The following is a 12,911-nucleotide window of genomic DNA, read 5'->3' as shown; positions in this document are numbered from 1 at the left end:
AGAGGATGGGAAATGCGGTATAATGTATCTGGAGCTGAGAAATGCTGCCTTAACAAAGCAAAGGATTGGGTTTAAAGCCATGTTATGCCATTTGTGGGATGATGTGTTGCCAGTTATTATTTCTGAGTTAATATAAAAGCAGATGTCAGAAATGGTGTATATTGCTAAGTAAAAAAAAAAAAGGGAATCGTAAGGTAAGATAGAAGGATGAGTTCAGGCCTGATAATGAAAATTTATGAGATGCCTGTGTTGGTACTTACTAGACAAAACTTTTTTTTTTAAAAAAAGCATCCCAGATGTTTAAATGCACCATTGTTAGTAACATAAAATTCATTGTCTGACCCGCATAACCCAGAAGTCATTTCTACCATAAATACCAGTGTGAAAACTTATATTCTAAGATGTGGTGACTTACTTATATTTTATTTATATCTTTTTGTATTTTATTCTCTTTGAAGAAATAGGCCTAGAAGTATTACTGGTCTGTGTGTGTGAACTAAATTTATTATGTCATCTTAAGAAATAACTAGCAATCTCTGTAAAACTTTAAACATGATGTTAATCTTGAGATTCACTATTTGTCATGGTTCCAAAGATAAATGCACATAACCAAGTAAAAGGAAAAGAAAAAAAAAAGGGGGGGGGAAAGGGAAATGGAAAGAAAAAAAATAAAATTTAAAAGAAAGCTGAAAACCATGCTTTGCACAAATTTAAATGAAACTCTCAAATTGGTAATACATAAAATGCTTGGCTTGGCTTGGCTCAGCTCAGCTTGGCTTCTCCTTTCCCTCCCCTTCCCTCCTCATTCTCCCCCTTCCCTTCCCCTCCCCTCCCCTCCCCTCCCCTCTCCATTCTCTCCAATGGAAGGGAGATAATAATGAGAGCCAATTTTGAATCTCCCAATGCTGACAGAGAGATAATAAATAAAATTGGCCTTAGTTACTAAATGAGCCCCTAGAAGGAAATTATAATCAGACTCCTAAGTGGTTGTAATCCATAAAGAACAGAAAAGGAAGCTATTTAAATAATGCTCCAGCTGCAGGCATTTTGATGAGCTTACTCACATGTCTTGGTGCCTTCGTTTCTTTATGTTGATACCACAGAAGTTGATGCTTTAAAAAAAAGAAAGAAAAAAAGGGGTCTCTAATCCATACACTGGGCCTTTTTGACTGTGGAAGTATCTAAAAGGTTAAATGGCTGATTTCCATGCAGAAAAACTGAGCATGTGGCATCCCACATTCCGTGCTCCTAAGGGAGCATATAGGGCTTTGTGCAAATTATCTCTTGAGGTTCTCCAGAAACTAAACAAAAATGAGGATAAGGATGGTAAAAGAAATATTTTTCCAATTTTTAAAACAGTCAATTTCTAAAAGCTGTGCTTTGACTTGACTCAGCTGTGATGTGAAAAGGTTTGCTACAACCAATGTTTTTACAAAAAGCAACAGCCAATATTTATCTGGCTTGCTTATTGAAATAAAAATTTCCTTCTCACCCCTATGGGTGGTATGTGTCTTCCTCAGTCTCAGGTCCTCTACCAGGCCTTTTGGTGACTGGGGGATGAAGGGTGCCTGGCAAGAGGCTCTTACCTGTCAAAGTTGATGAGGAGGCTCTCAGGAGGGTTGGTGGTGGGTGTGAAGTTGGATCACTGCTGCTGATCAGCTGTTGAACAGTTAGTGGCCCAATGTGGTGATGGAGCAGAGTGGGCAGGCAGTGGTGTGGTTGGACCAAACCAGGATCCTGCAGCTGCTGTTCACCCTCTTGATCTGCTCTGGGTGTCAAATATGCCACTGGAAAGTGGTCTGGTTGTTTTGATTTAAAATGATATGTAAGCTCAAGAGCTTTGTGATTTGCCAACCATGGTTGATGGCATAAACCCCTACGCTATGAGGACCCTTCCCCAAAGTTCATGGAGCCCCCATTCTGCTAGCCTTTTGAATGGCGTTAAAGACAATTGGGCTTTTGGGCACTAATGGTGATCGTGGGCTCCTGTAGAGAGTAAAGAGGATGACCTTGACAGAGAGGGGGAATACCCATTACCAAAGCAACAAAGAGGGAAACATTGCTTGAGTCAAGATGATGGGGGTGGATTACAAAAACATCTCAAAGACCCCCCCCCCCCCAATTCACATGAATATAAAAGAGGGAAGCACAATCAGACTGGCAAGATTATGTTACTATAGTCTAAATAAAAGTAGATTTTACTTTTCCTTGGAGTCTGTTTTCTGACCTGGTCTGCCTCATAGAGCTGACAGCAACCTTGATGATATGACTGATGGTTGCTGAATTTTGGGACCATTTTTTCTTAGACTGTCTTGATGGGTGTGGGTTTTTGATTTCTTGATTTTGTCATTGTTTTAAACCACCATGGAGCAATGTACAAATAGTTGTATCACATACATACAGTCTGTTACATGGGAAAGCAATCATATCCCAGACGATAATGACCTGGATGGATCTTATATAGAGTTTTGACATAGGAAAATGACAATATGGTTCCCCATGAATTCTGTGGGATCAGAGAGAGGCATGGAATTCAGTATATCATGGCCTATTTTAAAGTCAATTAAGAAAGCAGGAAGAAAACCATGAATAATAATAGATAGGTTGGAGGTTCAAGAAGTGAATTTTGGGGTAAAACGAATGATGGGCTGGGTTCACACTTCATTGTAAGCAATGGTTTGTTTAATGTACCTGATTCAGTGGTTAACCACCACATCTGGGTTCACACATTGCACTAAGCCAAAACCAAACCAGCTATATATTTGGTGCGCCCATTGAGTCAGAGAGGATCCTAGACATTTTCTGTTTATTTCCCTGCTCTCTGAAAGAATGCAGAACTAGCGTCTCCAGATGAAGACATTATATCTTCAGATAATCTAAACCAGAACTAAGCAGCATTTGAAGGATGTCTGCAATTGAACAGGTATATATTTTTCCATGAGATTTTCCACCCTGCTTGGCTGCTGCTGGCAGTAAATGCAGACCATATATAACCAGAACATTAAGAGACTAGAAAATCTCAGCCTCTCTCCTTCTGCTATTCTTTCACTGAATTCCTACATAATGATACTCTCCCCCTCCATCCAGTTCACTGGCTTTCCAATCTTTCATTAAAATACATTGCTTTGCAGAGACATCCTGTGGGCCTAAATAATAATAATAATACTAATGTCTTAAAGAAAAGTGATGGTTCCTGGATAAGTAAGAGGCAATGTAATAAGCAGGAAATAGATTGGCTTGCCTGCAACCTTTCCCTGACAATCTTTGTAACTCCCTTGTGGAGTGGAAAATTTGCAGTTTGATTCTGACAATTTTGTGGCATCCTTGGTGCTCTCTGGGCTTGGTTGTTTGTTACCAAGTAGGTAACATCATGTTAATGAAACATCTGCAAGCCAACAGCCAAGCTCAGAGAGCACCAAGGACTCCACAATTCAACCTTGAGCTCCAGATATTCTCATCTATTGCATCTGACAATTTTGTTTGGAAGCAGTTTTTCTTTCAATATTCCATTTTTCAAGAGGGAAAACACAACACTAGCCAGAAAGATCTGCGTTCAAATCTCAAGGAATGTTGGACTGAGAATTAGTATAATGTAGAGCGGTGTTTTTCAAACTTGGCAATGTTACGATGTGTGGACTTGAACTCCTAGAATCCCCCAGCCTGCATGTCCACATGTCTTAATGCTGCCAAGTTTTCAAACACTGATGTAGAGGTTGGATTGGACTGAGGAGGGCCAGGATCACAAAACAAACTGATCGCTTGTTCACAAAACTCAATGACAATTTTTTGGATTGTTGTGAGGCTGAAGCAAAGGGTGACCTCATGTATGCAACCTTGAGGGCCTTAGAGAAATAAGTGTAATACATAAAAATAATGAAATAAATCTCTGCTTGTTGATGAATTGACTGGAATATCTGCAATCCCATATCTGTGTCCCACTCTTGACTCTCAACTCCTCTGTTGACCTTCCTGCACTATCCATGTTAGTAGATTAGTTTAGTCTTTGTCTATATTCATCCTTACTTTCAGCTTCACTGGGTGTCCCAAGAGGGCTTGTGACAATTGTTCAAAAACAAAAATATAAGCAGAAAGGAATAATGACAGAATGCAGCAAACTAGCCTGGGTTAGAAACCATTAATAATGACAGGTTGGGAAGGACTTATGCTTAATCAAAGAGTTAGCAAAAATAAAACAAGCATAAACAAACTTCACCCATCAAAGATAGATCAACATCAAGGATAGATTCCTTATCTGGAGAAAAGGAGAAAATGAAGCGGAAACATTTGTCCATCCTTAACTTTTGCCTATCCTTTGTACTTTTTAATACCATCATACATATAATTGCATAACTTACTGGTGGGGACCATGCATCCACGAAGTCCCAATGTGGTTTGTTTGATGAGGCTTATAAAACAAGCCATTGTGGTTTATGAGCCATGGTTTTGTGGCTTAGTGTCCTGTGTCAACCCATCTAATCATGGCTTGCTTAATAGATTTTAATTAAATAAATTGGTGTCATGCCCAGCCATAATGACAAGACCTGGTTCACACATTGCATTAATTTTCTGTTTCTTTAACCATGGCTTGTTGAATAAGCCATAATTGTCTGCATTCTCATATCACAACCCATGGATAGTGGTTTAAAAATCACAATGACTGGTTTCAGATGATTTACGGTTCAGTGCAGTGTTTGGACTCAGCTCAAATGTCCACCTTGCTTGAGAGTATCTCTATATTTAGGCCTTGATACTCTTTTAAAATTATATTAGAAACCATAAGCATTAAATTATCTCCTGTGCAGCTGCACATTTAGTATTCAAACACAATTAATTATCACCTAATCAGAGAAAGATGCAAATTCAGTCACTTGATCTGTAAAACTGAGGAACCTCCCCCCTGCACAATCATTTTTATAAGCGTGCTATTTCTATAGAAAGCTTCCTGAAGAATTTAGTTTTTATTGTTAATCTCCTAATTTATTTATTTGTTAGACTTTATGTCCTGACTTTATTCCAGAACCTAAAGTCGTCTTCACTTCTTCTTTCAGTATTATCCCACAATCACCTTGTCAGCTGAGTTGATAAAGAGTAACTTATCTAGTTCCCAATTTGTTGTGGTTCACTGAACCATGGTTTCTTGAACGAGTCATAATTGGCTGGGATTGCATCATACAAAGATCTTGGTTTTCAGATCCTCATGGCTGGGTGCACACAACATTGTGGTACTGCTTTCATCAGCTTGACCCTGCTTGCTCCACCTGTGGGTGCTGTTGTCTGCGTGCCTTGTGGATCTGACTTCCCAAAGCTTTAAGTAGATTATCCCATCAACAGTGTAGATTCAAGTACTAGTCCAGACTGTATGTTTTAAACATAGAATGGGAAGGTGAACCACCAATGTGTGTGTTGCTTCAAGAGGCAAAGTATTCTGAGCCATTCGTGATAATTGTGCTTGGCTCTATCTCTGAACAATGTCCAAGTCCTTAGTAACTTACTTCTTCTTTCTTAGTGGTTTTGTATATGGAATATCAGTCAGGGCATTTATCTGACATGGTCTTCTAAATGAAAATACTTTTCCTGATTTAAAAAAAAAACATAATTACACTATGGAGTCAGATTGCAGTGCTGATCAAGAATTGAAGCTTTTGTCTTGTGAAGTTTAGCAAACCTTAATTAGATTCTGTTGTTGTTAGTCTTGTTCTTCAAATTTTATACTGTTAAATTACAGGTCTGCAGACATGGATTTAGCTCTAATTAAACTGGAATGCAGCGCCACTGACACAATTATAATTCTGATGTTTACTTTTTTTTTTAATATTGATCTAATCCATCCATCTACCAAATGGAAGTTTGCTTAAAACAGAAAATACACAGTGCTGATGAAAAATTGTGGGACAGGCAGTGGAATTAAAGTGAAATTCATCTAGTTTTAGATAATATTAAAGAACAGAGAATAGAGATTGACAATGAAGGGAGCAACTTTCATGCCAGTATTGTTCTCTGTTGATTCAAGCGTGGGTGGAGAAGGAACCTACAATATGACATGTTTAACCAGGCTTTGACGTTGTGGCTTTTCACACATCACTCTAAACTTTGCTTCATTTTGATAGTGCTTGGTTGAATAAGCTACCATCGACTGGGTTCAACCATCTGATAAAGCTGTAAAGCCATCGTAGTCTAAGACCTATTTTTTTAAAAATCTGTTCGACTGTGTCTGATTTTCGGAGGCTGCCTGGACAAGTCCCTGCAGTTTTCTTGGCAAGCTTTTTCAGAAGTGGTTTGCCATTGCCTTCTTCCTAGGGCTGAGAGAGAGTGACTGGCCCAAGGTCACCCAGCTGGCTTCGTGCCCAAGGCTGGACTAGAACTCACAGTCTCCTGGTTTCTAGCCTGGTGCCTTAACCACTACACCAAACTGGCTCTAAGATCTGAGTAAAACCAAATATGTTATGGTTTCATACAAGAGGTGAACCCAGCCCTTATGGAGGGGGGAATGAGTATCTACAACTTACCCATTGAGCCATATTGTTCCCTAGAGATGAGCAGACCAGTGGTACCTCCAGGGCAAATAGGGGGACAAATTTCCAGTGCCCTCTGCAATGGACTGAGCTATGCTGAATTTGAAGACGTGTAAAATAATACACATTTCTGTCTGCAGAAGAGGAGAATCTTGGTATACATTATTGCACCAGTGACAGATTGTGCAATTGATAGCTAAGCTTGTGCAAATTATCTTGACTTCATGCTGGATGAACTTGATAAATTGGGGCCAGGGAACTGTTTTCTTTCGGCTACACTTTATTTTCTAGCCTCTGAGGCCCATGGCAGTGATGTCACCGAGCCAGCTCTGGGATGCATTTGTCCCCCCTTCTTAATTTTTTGGAGTACGTTTCTGACCCTTAAAATAAGTGCTTTAACCTTGCCAGAGACTTAATGTGTCTATTTCTGAAAGTTATTTCTATTTACGAAAGAAGAAGAAGAAGAAAAGAAGCCAAAACAAAATATCTCACTACAATATACTGCTCAGTTTTGTGTTGTAATCTGTGGGGAGAAATTGTTGGAAGCGTAGTAACAGATTACGGGTTGGGTGTAGGCTGCAGGTTGCCCATCCTTTGATAAACAGACAGTCTTCTGAATATGGTAGACTACAGTCCCTCATTATTCTCCACCTGCGCTGCTGGCTGGGGAGGATGGGACAGTACCTGGCTGAAGAAGGTGAGCTTGCATTGGTGAATGCAGCCTGATCTGTAATTAGCCCCGTATGCAGATCAGCGTTAGTCCCACCCACTGGGAAGGAACAGTAGCAGAAGACATGATAGTTAAAAGTGGTTATCTTTTAACTTCACTGGCCTGCTCATCTGCCAGCCCGGTGAAGTTGTCAACCTGTCACTCCAGAGCTGTCTCCCCTGCTTAAATGCCATGTGTTTCTGCCACCTCCTGTGATGGGTGATCCTCTCTTGGCAGGGGGGACAACCAGCCACAAATCACAGATCAGCTGGATGGCCAAAAGCATCTGCAATGCCGACAAAGTCTTGGGGCCTGCCCATTGGGAGATGTGTGTTCCCCGCAAAAGCAGAAAGGAATGAAGAGAAGCAGTGACTCTTGCCTGACACAACTTTGATGCTAGGGCCAAAGGTTAATGGGAGGATGTTTGGCTGGAGCTACTATTATCTGATGATGATTTATGTGGCCCTTGAGAGGGGACGAGGAAGAGACACATCCTCCAGGTCCAAATCTTCAAGTGTTCCCTTGCTTTGACTCCTTAAGGTAAAGGTAAAGGTTTCCCTTGACATTAAGTCCAGTCATGTCTGACTCTAGGGGGCAGTGCTCATCTCCGTTTCAAAGCCGAAGAGTCCGCGTTTGTCTGAAGACACTTCCGTGGCCATGTGGCTGGCATGACTAAACAGAATGCCGTTACCTGCCCGCTGAAGCTGTACCTATTAATCTACTCACATTGGCATGTTTTCGAACTGCTAGGTTGGCAGGAGCTGGGACTAGCAACGGGAGCTCACCCCGTCATGCGGATTCGAACCACCGACCTTCTGATCGGCAAGCTCAGCAGCTCAATGGTTTAACCCGCAGCACCAACGCGTCCCACTTTGACTCCTTACTAATGGCATATATAGAATGGAAACTTCCATGAAATTGTGTGAATTGATGCAGGGCAGGGCAGAGAATGCGTGATTCCTGGATGAATGGAAACTTCCATGAAATTGAAGGAAGGAATCTAGCCATATGTATTCAAAGAACCCAGGGAGGGAGGAAGAAAGCCTTTTCCTAAACATATATGATGGAACGGAATGATGAATTGCAGAAACTCTTTTCCGCAACAACTATTAATGTTAGGGGGTAAGTACCGTTCCTTAGTCTTTAGCTTTAAAGTTTTCATGCCATTGCTTTAAGCCCTGGTACTCTTAGTAAGCTGATAGGTTTTTTTCAACCAAGTGCTGAAGGGTGTCCCACCATCTCTATGACAACAGTAGTTTTCAATGATGCTTCATCTTAAAGCAATTGGTTGGCTTTAGGAACATATGGAGATGTTTGGTGCTATTGTTGCAAAAAGCTCAGGGAAGTTTTTTAAAAAAAAAAATGTCATTAACAGTTGCTTACGAAGGAATGTGAATTGCGTGACTGTAAATCCTTAGTTGACAACCTACTACACATTGAATATAGAAGCATGAGTGCTCAGTAGTTGGTTGTGGTTCTGCCATGTGATACCTCTGTTGTGCAGGCTGGTTGCTGGTAGGTATCTGAGTACAATTCAAGGTGCTGGTTATTACCTTGAGAGCCCTATACAGCTTAGGGACTTCCTTTCCCCAATAGTTTCCATCCACCCTACCTGGACAACTAGGAAGCACCTGCTGAGGATTCTCATCTACCAGGTGGATGGCACAAGAAGGACCTTCAGCAGGTTTTCTCTATAGCAGCTCCCCTCCTCTGGAATAGGTTGTCTTCTGTGATGGAAAGTCTAACAGACCCTGGAAAAGTGGAAGAGGGAAAAGGACTGTCGTAGAAAAGACACCTTAGACCAGGGAATGGGGGAAGTGAGAGAGAGAGTCAGAACAACTTCCTCAATTATGCTAGGTGTAAGTTGATCTGGAGAATTCCTCTGGCAGGCTTTCAGGATGCTGTTACATTACCTTTCCAGAAATCCAAGTGGTTCTTGTTTCCTGAATCTGCCAGCCTTGCCTCCTGATGTGCATGTGGCCCCCACCCGCATGGCTTTCCGGATACAGAGGGCCTTTGGGGATTGTTATATAGTGACTCCTGTTCTGCAATTTTACAATGCTTACCTTTGTATATTTAGTCATGGTTTTAATTGTTTTTATTCTTTTATTCCGCCTTTAATACTTAAATTCTGTAAGCCATCAAAAGCCTGTCTCATTCAGGCAGTCTGATAAACGTTGTGAATAAATAAATGCATACATTTATTTACATCTCCTGCCCTTTGGAACATTCTCCCCCCAGAGGTGAGACAGGCCCCTTTGCTCCTGGACTTCCGCAAACAATTAAAGACCTGGTTTTGTCTCCACGCCTGGGGTGGGAGGAAGAATAGTCACTCCTGGGGATGGTTAGCTCCCTAGAATGGCCCTGTTTTACCTGCGGATTTATAGAAAACTTTTAGCCATCTGGGCTTCATTATATTTATATTTTATTATGTACTATATTTACTGTATCGTTTATATTCTATTGGTTTAACTGTGTTCTTATTGTAAATTGCCCAGAGTCCCTCCTCGGGGGTGGTGATAAATTTGGGCAGCGATAAATTTGTTTAATAAATAAATAAATGCATACATACCAACTAACAGACCATGGCTGCATTTGCAGAACCAGGTGTGCAAACAACCATGTGTAACTGCCCAGTAACATTTAACTTAGATACCTTGTTACCTGACTCAGGTAGACTCTGCCCAGCCCATCCACTCTGCACAGGCCAGTAGGGCAGACTGAGAATCCCTTCCTTGTGGGACATTATTCCTTCTCTGAAAGAGCCTGCCCCCAGGGAGATGACGGCTGTTGTCTTTTTGGAAAGCAGCGAAGACCCAGCTTTTCCAACAGTAACTTGATTGGATGCAGTCAACCCAGGGATCCTACACTGCCTTGAATCCATATGGAGTGAGTCTGTCTGTTTTTCATATTATATCGCTTAAGGGTTAGTAACCACTTGATGGCTTTCACTTTGATTATTTTAATTATGATGGTTTACGATTGTTTAGGGATGCGGTGGCGCTGTGGGTTAAACCGCTGAGCTGCTGAGCTTGCCAATCGGAAGGTCGGCGGTTTGAATCTGTGTGACAGGGTGAGCTCCCGTTGCTAGTCCCAGCTCCTGCCAACATAGCAGTTCAAAAGCATGCACTTGTGAGTCAATTAGGTATCGCTTCGGTGGGCAGGTAACGGCATTCCGTTTAGTCATGCCAGCCACGTGACCATGGAAGTGTCTACGGACAAACGCCGGCTCTTCGGCTTTGAGACGGAGATGAGCGCCGCCCCCTAGAGTCGGACATGACTGGACTTAATGTCAAGGGAAACCTTTACCTTACCTTACGATTGTTTAAAGTTTTGATTTCATTGCGAGCTACCTAGAATCCCATAGCAAGTGGCGTATGTCTTACTGTTCAATACAAAAACCAAGGTGCACAGCTGCCCCTCCCCATGTTGACTGCACATTATAGCTCTTCTTATCACCTTTACCCCGAGCTGATAATTCTCTCCTGCTCCAATTGCTAGGCAGCTTGCCCCTAATGGGATCCTTGTTTTGACAAATTTCCCAATATATTTTTCCTCAATTTTCATACACAGAGAGAGAGACAGAGAGAGATTCTTTGATAAAAATTCAAACAGCCTTGGAAAACAAGATGGCATTCTTGTCAATATCTATCTTCTTAACTGTCTTCAACTCTTGAAGTTGTGACTATTTTCTTTTTGCATTTGAAATCAGATAGCATCTGGTGCATACAAAGTGTGGTCCTATCTTCGTTAAAATTATTACATAGCATTGGGTGCATTGCAAACTTTGTCTTGTATTTGTTGATATTATTACCCAGCATTTGCTGCATTCAAAAGCTAGCCTTGTCTTTGTTAATATTATATATCCTGACAATGTGTTTGATTTTTTTAAAAAAATCTTCCTTGTTATTTATTCTGTAGCAATCTATTATACATGTGCTCTGCCCACTCCTCCCCTTATTGAATTCTATTGTTTCCGTGCAAAGTACAGCTCATTATCACGCAACATTTATTTTAGGGCACAGCTTTGAGAAATATTATTTACCATGTGTGGAAAGTTGCATGCTAATGTTGGGAATGAGAAACAACAACAACAATGTATTGTGAGAATATGTGTTCTATTTAAAATTGAGAAATAGAAAATGAAATCGTTAGGTCTCCAGTTTTAGCTCAGTTGAGGAGCCCTGTGGCTAATTCCCTAGTTTTTGTGCCCATATGGTAGGGGGTTTTGGGGAGACAATGAAGGAGTAGAAGATGCTTAAAACTGGAGCAATCAGACTGTATTCATACTTCACAGGACAGCTTGAACACGAGCAGTTTCCATGACCTACCCAAACAAATGGGGGTTTCCCACAGATTGTTGAAAGCAACCCTGTTTGGTGATGCTTTGGGCAGATAGCACTCCAAGAAGTTGGACTTGTTTGCCCATGGAAATGGGTCAGTCACTCTCTCAGACCAAGGAAAATGGAAGGAAGGTGCATGCCCTGCTCGAATAACAGACCTTTCATTTCTGAACGAGACTTGGCTGAGCTTTTCAAAGACTAAAGTGCTTTCAAGAAATAAATAAATTTACGACGAGCAAATAAATCATCTTTGGGCAAAGTTTTAAGAACTGAAACCAAGCTTCTTTGTTGTGATCATGAGGGTGGTTTTAGGGTTCTTTTAAAAAAAAAACAAAAAAAAACGGATCCCAAAACTGTATTTCTGCCCAGGCAACTGAGAAGGATGATCATTTGGATTCCGTACGAAGCGAATCGCATCATTAGTTGGATTGTAGTCAGCCGTTTTTTGACTTTTGAAAGGTGATACCTTGGGCATTATTGAATAGCTGCTGTAAAATTTAGGCTTTTTTCTTCCCCTTCCACACCCTGCCTTCAGATTTTATTTTCAGCCAGACATCCTTTTTGTTGTTGTTGGCTTGTTTATTTGAGAGTAGATGGCCCATCATTTTTTTCCAAATGCAAAAGGGCAGACAGAAAGGGCAGTTGAAGTGGGAGCTGACACAGGGATTCATGTATTAATCAAAAATGTTTCTTTCCAAATTTCTTTGTTGAAGTTTATTAGAACTCCAACATGGAATGCTTTGGGTGGGAGGATGGGTGTGTGTGATTTATTTGCAGAAGTGGTTGGAAATGTCACCTGCATGGGGCATTTTTTGCTTTTTCCTCTCTGCTTCCATTAATTGTTCGGTCCCCTTTAGCAGAATGTTCTGCTAAAGCAAGCATGCCCCTCTTTTTCTGATTGCTAGTGAATATGTTATTTTATCAGTCAGGGAGGTTCTGTAATTCCAGACAGAGAGATTATCTGGCATTCTTCCTACAAATTCCCCTTCTTTTCAGGAAAGCAAGCTTGCTTTAGAAACTCCTTTTGTGGAATTTTGGGGTGGGAAAGATGTCACAGAGTCCAGACCTCCTGTTCAGTGCAAGATCCACTCAAGGATCTCTGACAGATGACCATCCAGTTTTTGATGGAAGATCCCTAGAGAAGAGGAACTCCCCTTTCACATGGCAGCCTGTTTCACTGGCTGACAATCCATACAGTCATGAAGTTCCTCCTGGTATCTAGTATGGACCAATTTTCAGAAGAGAGGAGAATATTGATGAAATTCTCATGGGTGGATGGTGGTATCCCTCTACCTATTTTCTCAAAAGATGGCTGAAAATTACAGGTGAATATCCTGTCTTTTGCTG

This window comes from Candoia aspera, chromosome 14, assembly GCF_035149785.1.
Source record: "Candoia aspera isolate rCanAsp1 chromosome 14, rCanAsp1.hap2, whole genome shotgun sequence".
Taxonomy (NCBI): Eukaryota; Metazoa; Chordata; class Lepidosauria; order Squamata; family Boidae; genus Candoia; species Candoia aspera.
The sequence above is the reverse complement of the archived record's forward strand: the minus strand, read 5'-3'. Positions refer to the sequence as shown.